Source organism: Physella acuta, unplaced genomic scaffold (assembly GCF_028476545.2).
Source record: "Physella acuta isolate Inbredline_101_S28 unplaced genomic scaffold, ASM2847654v3 ptg001098l, whole genome shotgun sequence".
NCBI lineage: Eukaryota > Metazoa > Mollusca > Gastropoda > Physidae > Physella > Physella acuta.
Window position 1 is genome coordinate 131,227 of NW_026732615.1, and position 14,200 is coordinate 145,426.

The 14,200-nt window shown below is 36.5% G+C and overlaps 1 long non-coding RNA gene across 1 annotated transcript; it reads left to right on the plus strand.

Annotated features, from left to right (window-relative positions):
• Positions 1–2,261: 2,261 nt before the first annotated feature.
• On the plus strand, positions 2,262–3,889 carry LOC131955733 (uncharacterized). The gene is made up of 3 exons (XR_009388884.1): positions 2,262–2,362; positions 3,081–3,164; positions 3,752–3,889. It is a non-coding gene; the product is annotated as an uncharacterized LOC131955733 (long non-coding RNA).
• Positions 3,890–14,200: the final 10,311 nt, after the last annotated feature.

Consider the following 14,200-nt stretch of genomic DNA (forward strand, 5'->3'; position numbering starts at 1 on the left):
AAAAACAAACGCAAATAAAAACACAAATGAAAACATCAACACTCATAACATAAACACAACTTAAATGCAAACATAAACGCATAGTGCTCACAGTCTAGCCCGTGGTGCCAAACCGCACCCTGCTCGAGCACCTACCATATTGCACTTTATCAATTCATGCATTTTTTTCAGTACTTTAAATTTTAAAAAATTAAAATAGAGTTTCATGACTAAAATCATTGCACACCTAATGAAGGTGATGACGCGTCTATAACAGTGCGGAATAGCTTATTAAAAATTATAATTAGTAAAAAGGACATTTAGTGAATAAAATAAATAAAAGATAGCCTTTTATCAATCAATGCTAATTATGATATTCCAACAATAATGTCTTCTTACAATAATGTCCTCTGCAGATTTGCATTCACATTGGGCTAATTATATTACTGCAACAATAATTCCTTCTAGGAGTTCCGTAGATTTTGGAATCACATTTGTTAAAAATTAGCGTGCGTTGAATTTATTTTTAAATTACCTCCCTTGGAAAATTACAAAACAGTTTTATTAATTCTTTTTTTCGAGCCTATAATTATAAATATATTATTTTCTAGGAAAATTATAGTTGACATTGATCCTTTTTATATGTTTTAGCAATATTTAATATTTTCTTCATGTTATGCGAAAGAGTAAAAACAGTGCAACTATAAAATAAATTTAAGTCGTTATATAAACAAACCATACACTATCACTTATTATAAGACAATGCGATGCACTGAAAAGCACTTCATAGTGCGATGTTTACTATTGTGGTTCCAAAATCTATAGCGATGACACGAGGAATGAAGGAAATATATATATGTATATGAGGAAATGCAGGGGGCTGGTGACTGGTGTGGATACATTCTTGTGGTCACAATAAGGGGTCAACAAAATGGGTCAACAATGGCTCAGCAATAGAGGTTACACAAAGGGTCACACTAATGGTATTAATGGAGGGGTCACAAAAAAGGGTCAACAACATGAATCACATAAAGATCCACCAATATGGGGGTCACTAAACCTGGTTCCGACAAGACGATAATACATGACGATAATACATTCCACCCTCCCCACCCCTATATTGGAAAAATCCAAAGCGCTACGCTTCACTTTCTCTAATCATTGCACCCTAGAAGATAAATAGTGTGATAAACATATGGTAGACCACTCAGCAGGAATGAAAGTCCTTGTTTTTAGTTTAAAAAAATACTATAACTGTATATTTGAAAATACAGATCAAATGTCTAATTATAGGTAACAACTATGATATTAATTCTAGCTAACGGAAATCCCATTTGATGCTTCTATATTAATAATAATTATTCCAAAGATTTGTGGATGTGTATTATAAATATTCACCACCTACTGTTTCATACACATACATACAACCATTACAAAATGCAAATACATTACAAAATAAAACTGAAAAAATACAAATTTCTCGAATTTTGCAAGAATGTGAAATCTAATTCTAAAGAATGGTTGCTTTTTTTGGGTTGTATCTTTTTCAATAAAAAAAAAATATTATATAAAAGGCCCTCTGCTCCCGTCATTCAGTTTACGTGATTTACTTCCTGGATCAACCTTTACAGTCAGTTTGTCCTATATATACAGACTAGCACTGTGCAGACTAGACATTCACCGTGTGACACTGACACATACAATTCTTCTTAAATATATTTATAAAGGTAAGAATTATTTTCTTTAATTTGTTTTTCTCAACAATGTATCTGTTTTCCCCTGATAAACATTATTGAATTTTAAAATTCTAACCATTCCTAATTCTGTTTTCATAAATTATAATTTTACTTTATAACACGCATATAGCGATGTGCTATGGATATCCCTTTACATTTTTCAGACATTTATGTTTAAAAATTGAATGGATTATTTTGTCTGTTTTATAATTTTAAACATTATTTTAAACTCAAACTAATTAAAACTCGTGTGCTTATCCTACTACATATAAAACCCCACCCCTAACCTATAAAACACTTAGACAAAATGGATTTTTAAATCTTGGTCTCGGTAAAATTTAATTCGTTATACAATTGTAATGACTATTTTATCACATTATCTTAGCTGAACTTTTGTGAAGTTTATTGTATTCTAATCGATGAAACCGTCACGATACAGGATCAACATTGAGTATTAATCCATTTATAGTAACACATTTGGGTGTCTTTCTAAACAGTAAACTGATAAATGGCAGTAATGTGGAACGTTCTTCTAGTCATCTCCGTATTTGTGTTTTTCAAAATGTCCAGTTTTGTTGACAATGTCAAGGTCATGTCTATCTCGCCAAGTGAGATGGATCCATCAAAAGGTGTAGCTGTCAACTGTGGTGAGTGCTTGTTCATTACACCTGCAGATACAACAACACCTGCACCTGCACCTGCATCTGCACCTGCACCTATACCTGCACCTGCACCTGCACCTACACCTACACCTACACCTACACCTACACCTACACCTACACCTACACCTACACCTACACCTACACCTACACCTACACCTACACCTACACCTACACCTACACCTACACCTACACCTACACCTACACCTACAACTACAACTACAACTACAACTACAACTACACCTACACCTAAAACTACACCTACACCTACGCCTACGCCTACACCTACGCCTACACCTACACCTACACGTACGCCTACACCTACGCCTTCGCCTACACCCACACCCACACCCACATCTACACCCACAACCACACCCATACCCACATCTACACGCAGACTCATTACGCATACGCATACACAAAAGTAAATGAAATCATGTATGCGTTATTGGCAATAAATTAAGAATATTCAAAACTAAAATTATCCATAATGCTGTAATTTTGTCCTAATATAATTTGTCCTGAAATCTTTTGTCCGTGGGATCACTTGTCCTTTTTTTCTGTGATATTATGACCTAAGATTATTTGTTATGGAACCATGTATAATATTGTATATATATATATATATATATATATATATATATATATATATATATATATATATATATATATATATATATATATATATATATATACATAACTTTAGGTAAGGAGTCGATTAACTTCACATGGACACCAAAGGTACTACAGCCTTCCGGTTCTGTTGAAGTATATTTGCACTACAAATTCCGTAAGTTTTATTTTTTTATTATATAAAAGATGAAACTTGGTTTTAGAGATCGCATACATATTAAAACCTGAGAGCGCGATGGTTTATGATTTTTTTATAGAGCTATAAAATATAAAGCTATGAAATATAGAGCTATAAAATATAAAGCAATAAAATATTTTGTCTAGAGCTGCCGACCACAATCTTGTGTGTGCACATTTCGGGCAGTGTTTCTTCCAGACCTTTTTTCTCCGGGGGGGGGGGAGGGGGGGGGGGGGCTGGGGGGGTGTGACTTGAAATTTTCGGGGGGGGGGGGGCGGTAGACCGTCATCGGTTGGGGGGGCCTCTACCCCCTCCTCTCTCCCACCCCCCTCCCCGAAGAGATGCCTGGAATAACTCTGATTTCAGGTATATAGAATAATCAGATTTCGATGAATAGAAACAACTCATTCTCATTCTGTGAACACAACATTAGGCCTAAAATGAAGATGACAAGTATATTTGAATTAAACCAGCGCTAGAGCTTAATTACTGACTTTAGTTTGACTGTTCTTGTTGTTTATTAAATTTCAGGTAATTAGTAATATATATTTTATTTTCTGCCCCAGCTTTCAACATGAGTAGTGGGATTTTCAACACGAGCGTGTATTTACACGGGGAAGACACACCCTTTCTTGTCCTTGCTGACTGGTTTGATTGCGATACCATAAGGAAGTACATAAGCTTCTTACAATGTCCGTTTATTGGAGGAAGTAGGTCGAGTTTTATTATACTCTCTGGTATCCTATTTATCATATTGCCGAAAACATACTTAAAATGTATGGGCATTTGAAAGTTATGAGTGGTAAAAAAGGGGTGAATGTTAGACTTTATAAATTTGTTCTCTGAGCACATACAACAGTAATTCTCTATTTTTAGCTATAAAAGCCAAAACAACATCCTTGCAGTGACCAGAGGAAAATCGCACTCTATATATATATATATATATATATATATATATATATATATATATATATATATATATACAATATTTACATTTTATATTGTATTGCCATTGTCTACCGCATGTGAAGAATTGTATACATGTCTGTTTACTAACAGTAAACACGAGTATTATGCATCCTGATTCAGTGAATACCTTCACAAAAATTGAATTCCTTCAATTGCTGTTTTTTCTATGTCCCCTTTAGAATACAGTCCTTGGAGGAGTGAATGGTTTTATTGTATGATTTTAATTTTACACGTATGCTTCTATATAACGAGAAAAATGGCCCGTTGAGGAAGGGTACAACGGGCGCTAGGCTGATAGTGCTGTCTCTTTTCTCTAAACTAAAACCAACCCACCCCCCCACACACCACCCCCACCCTACCCCCCACCCCCCCACACCACCCCCACCCCCACCACACACCACACACCACCCCCACCCCTCACTCCCACACACCACCCCCCTCCACACACCGCCCCCCACCCCCCACCCCCCCAAAAAAAAAACATGGCTACCGTCCAATTCAACGAAATATAATTATATACTTTTTCCAGTGTCCGCCCCCTCCCAGAAAATTCTACCCCCGCCCCCGAAAATTTCAAGTACCCCCCACCCCTCTCCGGGGAGGAAAAAGTCTGAAAGAAACACTGAAACCAACCCACCCCCCCCACACACCACCCCCCCCCCCACACACCACCCCCACCCCCCCCCCACACCACCCCCACCCCACCCCACACCACCCCTCCCCACCCCTCCACCACCCCCACCACCCAAAAAAGCATGTCTACCGTCCCATTCAACGAAATATAATTATATACTTTTTCCAGTGTCCGCCCCCTCCCAGAAAATTCTACCCCCGCCCCCGAAAATTTCAAGTACCCCCACCCCTCTCCGGGGAGGAAAAAGTCTGAAAGAAACACTGAAACCAACCCACCCCCCCACACACCACCCCCCCACCCCCACACACCCCCCCACCCCTCCACACCCCCCCCCCCCCCCCCCCCCCCCCAAAAAAAACATGTCTACCGTCCCATTGCAAGAAAACCACTTTTTAGATTAGACACATTAATTAGGCGGTAATTTTATTATAGAGTATCGATGAGGAAATTTCTTTTGAGTTGGGGAGGGGGGGGGGGGGGCTCAGACGTTCTTACGCGGGGGGTGGGGCTTCGCCCCTACCCGAAGAATTGTATGCAAGAAAATCTTCACGCAAACCATTTAGATTAGACAACATTTCCTTTTTTTCAATGTAGAACCAATGACGTCATTACATTACTGTGTGCACTCTCTGGTTTGAGATTATGTTCTACTCTACGCTAAATGTGTCGACGTCATATTTCGTTTTTCGAATTACTGTGCATGTTTTTATTTTGCTTGTGTTTTCTCTAGAGCGTTCTTGTCAGACAGAGCGTTCTTGTCAGACAGAGCGTTCTTGACAGACAGCGAAACTATTATATAGAATAGAGGGGAAAGGGTGTGTGCGTGTGGAATAGGAAATGAAATAAATTCGTGCCTACCACACGTTAGGAAAGACATACACAAATTTGAAAAAAAAAAAAAATTTGCAAAGCATGCTATGAATATTTTTTTTTTAAATAAACGAACAGTTTACAACTAAAACACATGACTTGTAACACATTTGTTGTTGATTTTTCAGCGAAAAGTATGTTACAGGAACCCTTCTCTAATCTACACTTCTTGATTCTGTACCAGGTAAGTTTGACATTGGTATTAGGGCAATCTGAACGTATTGGTCGAATGTCTATCTGAACATATTGGTCGAATGTCTATCTGAACGTATTGGTCGAATGTCTATCAGAACATATAGGTCGAATGTCTATCTGAACGTATTCGTCGAATGTCTATCTGAACGTATTGGTCGAATGTCTATCAGAACGTATTGGTCGAATGTCTATCTGAACGTATTGGTCGAATGTCTATCAGAACATATAGGTCGAATGTCTATCTGAACGTATTCGTCGAATGTCTATCTGAACGTATAGGTCGAATGTCTATCTGAACGTATTCGTCGAATGTCTATCTGAACGTATTGGTCGAATGTCTATCTGAACATATTGGTCGAATGTCTATCTGAACGTATTGGTCGAATGTCTATCTGAACGTATTGGTCGAATGTCTATCTGAACATATTGGTCGAATGTCTATCTGAACGAATTGGTCGAATGTCTATCTGAACGTATTGGTCGAATGTCTATCTGAACGTATTGGTCGAATGTCTATCTGAACGTATTGGTCGAATGTCTATCTGAACGTATTGGTCGAATGTCTATCTAAGCATAATGGTCGTATGAAAATATAGTGGTTACGTCATTCAATATACTTTGCTTCCCCCTTCCCCCATTCCCTCACATGCCCTTAGATACAACAAGACCGTACCCCCTTCCCCCATACCCTCAAATGCCCTCAGATACAACAAGACATTACCCCCTTCCCCCCTCACAATTCCTTAGATACAACAAGACCTTACCCCCTTCCCAACACGCCTTCAACACCACACATATCCTGTTCTAAACCCTGCCGACTTGCCAGTTTTAGTGTCCATCCACGCATTACAAAATGATGTGTGTAACGCACAGCAGCCATTCTACGCCTTTATAGGATTTTCACACTTGTATTCACAAAGTAAACACCAGTTAGATCACGTAACGTATTTGACTCCGCGAAGCTGAAGACAAAATTTGAATAGAGACCAAAGCGTTTACTTTATGGTGGCTTCTGACTCTGTTAATTTAAGCAGACAAGGTTGTGTGCATTGCTACTTATCAGTATAGGTTACTTTATCATGTTGTGCTTTACTGATGAGAGGTAGGCAGAGGCGTAGCGAGGGGGGTACATATGTCCCCGGGCGCCGACCTTAGGGGCGCCAAAATGGGTTGGAAAAACTAATTAAAATCTCATTTTAGCTGCAGTTTTGCATTTTAAATATAAAAAATATATGGGGGGGGGGGTGCAAATGGAAAGTTTGAGGGGTGGGTGGGGTGCAAATTGAAAATTGAAAGGTTGTTCCCTAGAGGCGCCAAATTGAAAGTTTGTCCCCGGGCGCCGGGAAGGGTCGCTACGCCCCTGGAGGCAGGGAGAGGTATGAGAGATAGAGAGACAGAGGGAGAGAGAGAGAGAGCAGTGTTTCTTCCAGACTTTTTTCTCCAGGGGGGGCACTTGAGATTTTCGGGGGGGGGGGGGGCGGACTAAAATTTCCGTGGGGGAGGGACACTTTTAATAGTATATATTTTCTATATAAATTCCATATCGTTGGGGGGAGGGGGGGAGACTTTCTTTTGGGGAAGGGGGGGGGGGTGGCTCCGACTCCGCCGAAGAGATGCCTGGAAGAAACACTGAGAGAGAGAGAGAGAGGGAGGGAGGGCAGTAGTTTGTGGATGACAGACTCGAAACGTACAACTAGAAATTAGACTAGAGCTATGCCACTAGGTTTTAATAATATATCACCGACGTCTACGTCAGAGTTCTGTTCGGAAAATATGAGGGGGCGGGGGGTTGTTGAGGTGTGCTTGGAGGTCAAATGATGTCACGAAAAAAAAAACGTGTTTCTTCTCCCTAGGGTACCTATGACGTCATAGTCCAAGTCTGGAACCAAGTTGGCCAGGAAATGTTCTGTCTCAACATCACCGCGGAGGTGCAAGAGGTCTACAGTGAGATGGTCAGCGGCTTCATGCGCTAGAGGGTTAATGATATCATGCGCTAGAGGGTTAATGATATCATGCATTAGAGGGTTAATGATATCATGCGTTAGAGGGTTAATAATATCATGCATTAGAGGGTTAATGATATCATGCATTAGATGGTTAATGATATCATGCATTAGAGGGTTAATGATATGCATTAGAGGGTTAATGATATCTTACATTAGATGGGTAATGATATCTTACATTAGATGGGTAATGATATCTTACATTAGATGGGTACTGATATCTTACATTCGATGGGTAATGATATCTTGCATTAGAGTGTTAACGACGTTTAACCAGATGGTTAATAACATCATGCACTTAGAGGGTTAGTGATATTTTGCATTAGAGGGTTAATGATATTTTGTATTAGAGAGTTAACGATATTGAACCAGAGGGTTAATGAAATATTGCACTAGAGGTAAATGTCGTCTTGCACTAGAGGGTTAATGACGTCTTGCAATAGAGTGTCAAGGAGTCTTGCAGTAGAGGGTTAATGATATCTTGCACTAGAGGGTTATTGCACCAACGCTTTAAAGGGCTATAGCCCTATTATTTAATATTTGTTGATTAATTAAAGGATTACTTACAAGTGTTGTGAATGGCTAAGAACGATGATATTATGATATCGGCGTACACATGCATGTTTATGACATTTACATTGTATAGACTAGTTTCGTTACTTTGTTTTAAGTAATATAAATATTTATCTTGTTCAATTTTTAACAATAATATGTGATTATATTGCATTGTCTATTTTGTAAAAAACTGTATTGTATCTCAGCTTTTTTTTCTTACCTTGTTATTAAGCAGGGGCGTAGTGAGAAGGGGGTGGGGGCGGGGGGTGCGGACCGCACCGGGTGACACCATTTAGGGGGGGGGGGGGTGACACCAAGGCAAAAAATAGCAAAATATATGGAGAAAAAGTTGAGGGGGGGGGGGGTGCAAAACGAAAGTTTGAGGGGGGGGGGGGGTGCAAATCGAAAATTTGAAAGTTTGTCCCCGTGAAGGGTCGCTACGCATCTAGGGGGGGGGGGGGGGGTGACACCATTAAGTGCCGCACCGGGTGACACCCGACCTCGCTACGCCACTGTTATTAAGTAATACTCTATCACAAACCCAAACATCTTAAGTTTATCTATCGAATAGACATCCACATGGTTCGTCTAATGATCATTTTAACTTTTGTATTGTCAGTCACGAGACATTGAGACTTGATTGAATTTGAATCAATTGCGTATCTAATGATGTCAAACGTTCGTGTCGCATTGCATTGTCATCGGATCTTGACTTGCGTGTCGAATATGAAACCGAAAGATTTGGTAACAGTGGGTGAAAATTGAGCTGGCAAGTTACGAATTTACCATCCATGACGAGCTTCTGTACCAGGAATCAAGGTGGATAAAAACTTGTGCAAAAAATTTTTAACTTTAATTAAATATGTTGCTTATTTCCCCTTTCCAAATAGAATTCAAAGTAAACCAAGGGAGACAACATAAAACTTTTTTAAAAAAACGGCTTTAAAAATCCAAAGAAATTTAATTAAACCAAAAAAGTTGTATATTTCAATGTCTATTATATAACTAAACATACACATCATAATAAGAAATTCTCATTTTTTAACAGCTATGAATAATTAATATTGATATACATCCCTTGGTTTCAAGTAAAACACTACTTTTTTTTAAAATGTCCAGCTGTTATTTTCAAACCCAATTTTATCTTAATATTCGTCCATACTGAAACAGTATATGACAGGGGTCGGCAACCTTTTGAAGCGGAAGAGCCAAAAGTGACAATTTTCCAAATTTCCCTGGTTTTAAAGAGCCACTAACATTTTTTTTATTTCAAATATTTAATATTTTTATTGAGATTATTAGTATTTGTTCAAGGAGCTGGAGAGCCGCATCTTGGTATCAAAAGAGCCGCATGCGGCTCGCGAGCCTCAGGTTGCCGACTCCTGGTATATGATAGTATATTCCAGTACATTTTATATTCAAAAAAAAAAAAAAAAAAAAAAAAAAAAAAACCTATTTTACTAATACAAATCGTTGAAAATAAATAATTCCTCATCGATGTGATTAACAAATTAAATTCTTATCATCTTAAAAAAAAACAATAACAATTGCTGAAATCAAGACTTCTGCAGCTGTCGAAACAGAACTAAAATATCAAAGCCATGGATCAGGTTATTCCAGGGTTCGGCAACCTGCGGCTCTGCTGATGTCAAAATGTGGCTCTCTAGTTAAATGCACAAATATTAATTACATATATCATTTTATTTTTAAAACTCAATAAAAAAAATATGAATAAAAACAACTTTAAACAGGATAAAAACACTCACCAGAGAACATTGAGTAGGTGCGTTAGAAAGTATACGGACAGCTGACAGCAGCTTGGGCACCAGGCCCAGCCCCACAGCCGTGCTGTAGCCAGCCCCGTGACGAAGGTTCCATTCTTGCCACAGCCCAAGTGTCGACTTTTTCGAATAATTGGGAATGTTATTTTATTCAGGAGGCATTTTCCTAAATGTTAGTATGCACTAAATATTGTAATGGAATAGCGAGTGTTTATTGTTTATGTTTATTATTTCATCGTTCATTACCGAGTGTTGTACAACAATATGCTTATGAGTTTTGAACATAAAATAATACAATCTATCTATATATATAATTCTCTTCTGGGAGCCGTTAGAAAACAAGCTGCAAGCGCCTCCTTGCAGTCCCCTCTCTTTCTCTCTATCACTATCACTACCACCCCCACCCCACCCCCACATTGTCTGGTGAGCTGTGGTCACGCTGTTTACATTTTACAATCATAGAGACGGGTTTGGTGACGGCTATTAGGGGCAGATAATTTAGTTTGAAACGATTTTAAACTTAGAGGAGGTAACTAAGAGGAGGCTGCTTTCACGTGGGGGGGGGGGGGGGGGGGGGGAAGAAGGGTTTAGTGTTTTTAAGGAAATATTTTCAGTGGCAGCATTGGTACTGTCGAATTCACAAATTATAAATTACTGAAAAGTAGGAAAAAAAACAACTAAATAGCGGCGTATGATACGCAGCGGGTCGGCTCGTTATTAATATTTGTGTAGGGAGCTGAAGAGCCGCATCTCGACATCCAAAGAGCCGCATGAGAGCCGCACGTTGCCGACCCCTGTCCTATAGTTATATTATTTGATTACTAATGTTATCATAGCAGAGCTAGATAACGTGTTTTTATGCGAAATATTAGTATGTTTTTTAAAGTATAAATTATATTCTTTCATATTTAAAGCTATTTATTTCAAATCAAAAATCAAATTTATATGTCAAATGCCAAAATATTGAAATAAAAATTTTAGTGGCTCTTTAAAAACTGGGAACTTTTGTAAATTGTACCTGTTGGCTCTTCTGACTCAAGAGGTTGCCGACCCCTGGGTTATGCCGTTTGTTGAATGTTTTCTTCTATTTTTTTCATAATTTATTTATCCAAAAAAAACATACACTTTTAATGTTAATTTTTAGATATCGGAAATCATACTTCGCAAACAAAAAGGAACAAAGCAAAAAATTTCCGTTTTATAAATGTGTAATATGTACATATCGGTATAAGATTGAAAGAAATAGCTATCAATGTAAATCTACTACAGTCCTCATATGTCGAATGATGAGCATAGTATAGCAATGGTGGAAGAGTTCGAGACAAGTATAATATTCGCTACCGATACTGCATGCCTAATGCACACTAAAATAAACCGGGACTGATCTCACCTAAACTTTCTCGAATATAACACTACAGGGGATGGCAACTCAAGGTATAGACATGATTTTTAAGCAACTTTTAATTAATTATTCTTTTTAAAATAGATTAGAATCTTGTAGAAAAAAAAAAAGAATTGCACTCCCAGTGAACAGCAAACAATGTTTGAATAATAGCGCGGAATATGAATACTTTATAAATTAATATTCGTTTTTTTTATAAATCGGAAATAGCTTAAGTTACTACTTACGTTCAACGGAAATTACTCAAACTTTGATTGTAGGCAGAGAATTCGATTTCTTACTTAAATGTATAATTTCGTCTATCTATCTAGAACAGTACTCGAATTTCAGGCTCTTTAAAACCAAAATTGTACAAATACCACTTCCGCTTACTGGAAATAGCTGAAAAGTTAATACAGAACTACAAATTTGATATAATACTTATATATGAAATTTCATCAACCTAGCTGTAACGGTACTTAAGCTATCGTGTTCACTGACATACAGACATACATCCACACACACACACACACACACACACACACACAACACACACAAAGACATACGGAAAACATTGCAAAACTGTTTTTCTGACTCATACTTCGTATATGGGAAAGTAAAAACATAAATCTAATTTAAAACTTATTTCGGCAAAGTTTTGAGTAAAAGTTACAATAAGTTTTTTTTTTTTTTTAAAGTGAGGTTTTCAGAATATCTATCACAGAGTTCCTGTAGAACCAATCCATGTTTTTTTGTAAGAAAGTCTTGGCAAAAATAAATTGAAATTTAGCCTGAAACAAAAAATATATCTTTTCAAGTTCTCTGGATTTGCAACTTTTAAAACATTGATTTTACAACTCTTAAATTTCTGAATTATTTTCAGGCTTAATGTTTTACAGCAGCTTTGATTTAAAAATATCTTTAAAGCTAAAGGAACAATTTTTCATCCATGTCGACATCATTGGTCGAACCCAGCGCGACAAATGCGACCACCTCCAATAATTTTTTTGCTTCCCACGACGACATAAAAATAGTAAATAACCAAGGGAGGCAAGCCTTAATAATGTTTACAAAAGAGGTAATAAATACAGATAACGTAAATGGTAAACAAATAAAATCAAATAAAAATACTTTTCTACAACTATATATAACGTAATTTAAATTTGTGAAATAAAATGCACATCTTATTGAAATTTAATTTTTTATTACCAGACTTACTAAAATGTAAAACCTTTACAGTAGTAAACTACCTGATTTATTAGAATGTGAAATTTCTAAATTAATGCATTTCTCACTTCATCAAGGATTGATTCGTTACATTTTTTCGGGACTTAAAAAAAGCTCCCTATTTTATATTTTCTTGAACAAAAAAACCACCATTTGTATTATTTTGTAACATAATATGCAACTCTCTATACTTGGGCAGATGCATGCGCTTGCTGTGATCTTATTTTCAAGGTTTTGGAAATATTTGTCGAGCAAAAATAGAGGAAGTATTTCTAAGTATAGTTTTATATGATTTATATGATGGTAACAACGTAATACACACACACATATTACATATATATATATATATATATATATATATATATATATATATATATATATATATATATATATATATTAGTATTTAAAATGCCGCTAAACTTGCTAAACTATATCAGTGGCAGAACTAGAAAAAAGGGACAACCCGCAAAATTTTTTTTAGCCCCCCTCATATATATATATATATATATATATATATATATATATATATATATATATATATATATATATATATATATATATATATATATATATATATATATATATATATATATATATATATATATATATATACAAACACAAAATACGAACATAGGATACTCATTGCTTGCCTGTTCTGGTTTTGAAAAAAAGAATTCAATTAAATCAAACTCAAACATCATGTCATGTGTGTAAGTCAGTAAGTGCAACATTGTGTTTTGTGTAAATCAGTTTTATTGTATCTCTGCTATAAAACTTACTTATCTCTTGTCGGTTAAAAGGACATAAATCATAAAAGCTTTATATAAGTAACGGTGTCTCGTGTTATGTTTATTTTTATGTTTTTTTTTATTTATATTATAAATTTTAAATACATTTCCTTTTTATACAATGTCATTGTTTAGTAAGTACTTTATAAAAAATAATAATTTAAGAGAAGTATTTGTTTTTTAATTTGTTTAATACAAATCTATTAAATTGAGCTTATGAGCACCCCTATTTGACTATTTAAAAAAAGGGAAATAAGTCATGGAAGTGGTTTGAACGTTTGCTTATTTTTTATTAGTTTGATTGTAGGAGAAAGAGGTCCCGGCTTTCACAGTGGTTTAAAAACAAAGGGAAAAAGAATATACAAAAGCCTGAGATGGCGTCTATATAATAAAGATAATGTTTTTAAAATTTAACTATAAAAAGAATTTTTGTGGTCGGCTTTAGGCCCCTAAATGGCCTGCCACTCCCCCCCCCCCCCGGGTCTGGCGGCACTGTAGTTCCGCCCCTGATCTAAATACCTTTCAAAAACTTCTAATGAAACATTTAAAATAATTACGATTAAATCAATATAACGTTTGGGATGAAACTCTACACTTTTCACCCCTAAAATT